This window comes from Triticum dicoccoides, chromosome 3B (assembly GCF_002162155.2).
Source record: "Triticum dicoccoides isolate Atlit2015 ecotype Zavitan chromosome 3B, WEW_v2.0, whole genome shotgun sequence".
In the NCBI taxonomy this organism is placed as follows: Eukaryota; Viridiplantae; Streptophyta; class Magnoliopsida; order Poales; family Poaceae; genus Triticum; species Triticum dicoccoides.
In genome coordinates, this window is record NC_041385.1 from 245805143 (window position 1) to 245810625 (window position 5483).

A 5483-nucleotide genomic window follows, 5' to 3' on the forward strand; every position below is an offset into this window, starting at 1 on the left:
GACGTTTTCTCTACCATGCAACCATTTAAGAGTAATTTGGAATACGGCAAGACGAATTCTGCTGTTTTACCGTCTGAAAAACAGAGTACTCATACTGATATATGTGTGTGTTTGCACTGAGCTATTTTTTGTAGAGTAATTTTGAATTATTCTAAAAAAAAGAGTACTTGTACTCATGTTTGCATGGGTTCGTACTAAGCATGTTTTCACTAACTAGCTTTTGCTCTGTTTTTTGGTAATATTTTTCTCGTAAATTTTCAACGGTTTATTGTATGGTCGCCCCTGTACTTGCATGGTTTGTATCATCGAACTGAATGATATTTTATTCAAAAAGAAAATATTTTATTTTGTTTTTTTTAACTCAACATTTTTTGACAACGATGTTCTAAACTTCTCTCATTTTACGACTTGTACTGAGGTACTTACTAAGCAGGATTTTCATTGGGTTTCTTTTTTTGCTTCAATTTTTACAATTTGAATTTCTATCATTTCTTTTATTCCGAATGATCCACCGTTTTTAACTCATACTGAGGTACTTACTACGCCCGAACTGGGGTGGCTGTCGCGTGTCTCGGCGATGAAGAAGACGAAGCTCGGGGGCGAGGCTGGATTCGGCTGGCAAATTTGAATACGGGCAAATTTGATTTTAAACACGGTTTTTTTAAAAAGTTTGTCGAAATGGGGCAAATAATATACCGTTGGATAGCTATCAAAAATGCGAAACTTACTCATGTTGAACATTTTCTCTACTTCGCAATCGTTTAAGAGTAATTTTGAATACGGTAAGATCCATCGTGCTATTTTTCTCTCCGGAAAAATAGAGTACTCGTACTGATCTATGTGTGCGTTCATACTGAGCTATTTTTCATAGATTAATGTTGAATTCTTCAGAAAACAGAGGACTCAAACTGATCTCCATTTTGGGTTTGTACTGAGCGGTTTTCATAGACTGGACTTTACTCTGTGTTTTCCTGTATGATATTCCTCGTAACTTTTCAATGATCTACGATATCATCGTACCTAAATTTGCATGATTTATATAGTTGAATGACATTTTTTTCAAAAAGAAAATATTGTTTGCAACGATGTGTTGGACTTCTCTCATTCTACAACTTGAACTTTTAACATTTGAATTTACATGAGGTTTATTTTTGTTTGAGCTTTATCACGTCCCGAAAACTGAGTTTTTGAACTAAGCCTTGTATTTGTTTTTAATGATGTATTTTGACAGTCCGAACTTTACTCTACTTTTTTGTTAATGATTTGCTTATAACTTTTGTTTTCTGTGAACTTGTGGTATCCCTAAGTTTGAACGGATGTAAATACTTTTTGTATATAAGCTCAATTATTTTTTAAGACATATGAATGATCATCCCTTATTTCTCAACTGCAAACTTTTGTTTTCTTTGAACTTGTCGTATCCTCGAGTTTGAACGGATTTAAAACTTTGTCGTATCCTCGAGTTTGAACGGATGTAAATACTTTTTGCCAGACTGCTCCAGATTTCAGTATGGTACAACCTTGATGAGCTGATGTACAAGAACATATAAACAATGTATACTTTAGTGCATAACGCACCATTAAATTGCTCCACAACCATTTAAAAATGCATAAAAATCTGCCAAAGATGCATAGTGCACCATTGAGGTATTAACCATTCATACTTCCTAGATCCATTACGGTGCATCTATAGACCAAAGGTACGTGTACAGCAAGAATGTGAAAACAAAATCTGAATCCCTCTCATGATTTAATACTTGCTATTCTCACATTTATCTCATTTTCACATTACTTGTACCTCTTCTACTAGTACCTCTTCCCGTGCTTCTCTCCTTTTTTCATCCCTGATGATGATTGGGCTTTTTGATCTGCACCCAGCAAGCCCAAGATGTCCGTAAATGAAAGAGAAACCAACAAACACTGCACAAAAAAAGATGGTGTTAATAGGGTTGCAAGAATGCTAAAAAATACAATATAATTATTTAGTGTAATTTCACTATTACATTTTTAGTGAAATGTAATTCAGGATCCATGCAAAGTAAAGTAGCATCTGTTTTTGAAATGGATGGTTAAAGGTTTAGACAGAAGTGAAGTTTCAGCAATGGCCTTGCCGCAAAGCAAACTAAAATGTATCATTTTGCCTCAGGACTCTGCACATTTAAAACATAATGCACTGAAAAGAACACACAAGTTGAACTGAAAATCAAAACAAAATTTGGGGTAGCATGGCTATGAGGAAGGAGGTCGAGAGCAGTAGGGCGTACAGTGGGCGAAGGACGCACAAGGAAGATGAGTTACCTCATCGCTAGGTTGTGAGGCGACCTCCATCATGGTGGTCCTCGGGTTAGAGTGCATCGGCAACGAGTGGTGGGGCTGCGACAGGGGACAGGTTGGAGCGTGCACGCATGGCGACGTCGTCCTTGTCATCATGGAGAAGTAGGACTGCTGGAGACATTGCAAAGCAGCACAACAATTTTACATGTTTTCTAAAGTTGAGCAACACATGTTTGAGATTATCAACAGTACACATATCGTATCTTTCAGCTATCAGTTCAAGAGTCAAAAACTTTTCGAACTCATGTTTTTCTGTCATTGAACTAATGTAATTTTTTGTATTTTCAATTGTTGTAATATATGTAGTTGAACTTACATATTTCCATTTTGTAGTTTCTGCTCTTATAAAGATCCTATGTGTTTGTTTACGTACTGAAAATGGAATACATACTGAACTTAACAATACGGAAACAACAATACTTCATACTCATTTTTCTCTTTGTTGCCATATGGTTAGAGCTTACAGCCACATGAGCAAAATCTTTTATTGTATTTTGTGATAATCTGACATATAGTAGAAAACCAAACTTGGTTTTAACACATACAAAATATTTTATTCAAATACTTTCCAAATACGTTCTGTTTTTTTATAAACGAACTGATGGAAAACTTCACGGTGCACTTCGGTATTTTATTCAAGTTGAACTGATGTATTTGCAATACATAGTTACATACTACATCAAGTAGATATCTCTATACTTACAAACTTTATGGAAGGTGAACTCATAATTTTTCTTTTTGAACTTTGTTTCTTTTTTCTTCGAACTGGTACCAATTTTCACCATGTACTTGTGTGATTTTATTTTCAAAAAATACAAGACAAGAGCTTTATTTACATCATCGATACATGTCCAACCATTTCATTTCTGGAAAGCAAGAAAATGTCTTTATCCTATTTATATAACCCAACCTTTTTTTGTAGAAGTGAAGCACACAATAGAGCAAAAACTAGAAGCTTCATCGCGAACAGTATTAGAAGTTTAGTGCACACATAAGAAGAAATAGCAAATATGAGTGCGGAGCAGCAGCAGTATAGATATGTAGAAGTTCTAAAATTTGATACAAAAAATGAAGTAGCTTGGTATGTTGACAAGGGGTGAAGCCAGAGGAGTGGGGTGACATCCTCGACAGCTACCTACACGCAATGCAAGAATATGTTTGCGTTTAAGTTTAGAGAACAAATGCATTTAAGTAACAATAAAACGAGGTTTAGTTTCGGTTGTTGTACACTTGGTGTCCTCCGTTACTTTCATCTAGTTTGCTACTGCATCCATCATCCATGTTATAATTTTCAAAGTAAGATCATAATGATAGTGCACTTTTTTGTCAGCCTTCAAGATGCTCAAGGACCAGGACAACATGTAGTTTCAGAATTACAGATTGTGGTCAGCTATAGGATGTTTCTGGGACAATGTTTTAGCTACGAGAGAGCAACAACATCACATCATGAGAGAGAGGATGCAGTATCAACAATTCAGGAGAAAGATCAGAGCAGAGTGGAAGTAAATATGTTTTGAGGAGATGAACTAACCAGGATTTAAATGAACTATCACTAGAAGTAATATTTGTACTTCGCATGTAGTACTACATGGACTTGCTGTAAAATACATGGGCCATGTAGTAATTCTGAAGTTAATTATATGATCATCTCACGGAGCTCAAGTTGGACTGAAACTCACTCGATAACTGAAACTCATAGGGTGAGGGGTGGGATCCAGGGTGCTGCTGGCAATGAACGGCCTAGGGTGTGGCGTTGAATGGCCTGGAGTGGTGGCTGTGAACGGCCAGGGCTCTCCGCGATGCAAGCAGGAGGTCGAGAAGCAGTGGTGGCGGTGGTCGGGGTCATCCAATGCTCATGGCACAACTGTACAGGAAGTTGATTCATCACCCATCCACAGTTTTTTCCTTTTTGGAATCCATTGAACTGGAAAAAAACTACAATGTGAGCTGAAAGTATGAAAACAACATATATCTGAAAGAATAAAGAACTAGCTCTAACATATCTATGAAAGAATACACCTCCAAGGAACTAGCTTTGAACATATCTCTGAAAGAATAGAGAGCATGCAAAGTTCAAGGAAAGAATAAGCAAAATGGCACACTAGTATGCAGTAGTACGAGTCCAGTCTTGTACGTGTTAGTATTATATTTGAATAGTAGCTAGAATTGAAGTTCAGGTAACCATGGCACACACATAGCTTTAGTCATGTACACACACACTGTAATAGTAGCTGCAATTAAAGTTCAAATAACCACAGCATCCATAACAGAACAAGAATCAGGCTAGTAGCTAGGCAAGCAAGCTTCAGCGGCATGAATACACATCAGCGGCAAGCTAGAACACGCTAGTAGGCTGTAGAAGTCTCCTTGTAAATTTTCAAACAGAAGTGCTTCAGTTCAGTTCAGTAGTAATGCATGGAAAAATAAAAGCAATGGAATAAACTATAACTGAGCCAAATATGTAATTTCAACAAACTAGACCTCATTGCTTGACTTCAGCAGTAATACACGATCATCAGTTCAATATAAACAGACTGATGTTAACATCACCAATATGTTGTCCGTCCAACCTCCCTTGGGCTGCAGTTCCAATAGAAAACAAATTAGTAAGATAAAGAGCATTAGAGAGGAAAGAGATAGAACGGGTGCATGGACTGCCGCTGGTTTTCTTGTTGAACCGCAGCTGAAGAAACTCCTACAGGCTACAGGTCGTAATGAAGAGAAAACGGAGATTAGGTTGTGTGGCGGCGGCGCTGAATGTAAAGGAGCTTCGGGATCTATCGTGTGACGCGCGGCTGGTCACCGGAGCGAGCGCCGGGCGAGCGAGTAGGGTCGCCGGAGGGGAGCGGGGAGGGGGGATCCAAGGACCAGGGGCGCCATGCATGAAGACGGGCAGCTCCCCTGTCATCTTCCTCGTCGTCGCTGGGAAGCGGTGAGCCGCGCTAGAAACCGGCGGTGATGGGAATTGCAGGAGATGGCGCGCGGTGCTCGAAGGGATCTAGGTCGGTGTTAGAGGGAGGTGGCCTGAGGCGTGGCGGCGGCGGAGGGAGGAGGCCAGAGATGGGAGTCTCCGGGGCGGAGGCGCGCCAGGGCTGGGGTCGCCGGGGCTGGGGGCGCCGGGGCTGAGGCCCTTGGGATGGGGAAGCGGC

The 5483-nt window shown here is 39.4% G+C and overlaps 1 long non-coding RNA gene across 1 annotated transcript; it reads right to left on the bottom strand.

Annotated features, from left to right (window-relative positions):
- Positions 1-1562: 1562 nt before the first annotated feature.
- Positions 1563-5477, bottom strand: LOC119275739. The gene is made up of 4 exons (XR_005135857.1): positions 4816-5477; positions 4014-4258; positions 2299-2445; positions 1563-1920 (listed from the first exon to the last, which is right to left on the bottom strand). It is a non-coding gene; the product is annotated as an uncharacterized LOC119275739 (long non-coding RNA).
- Between the last annotated feature and the right edge of the window lie 6 nt (positions 5478-5483).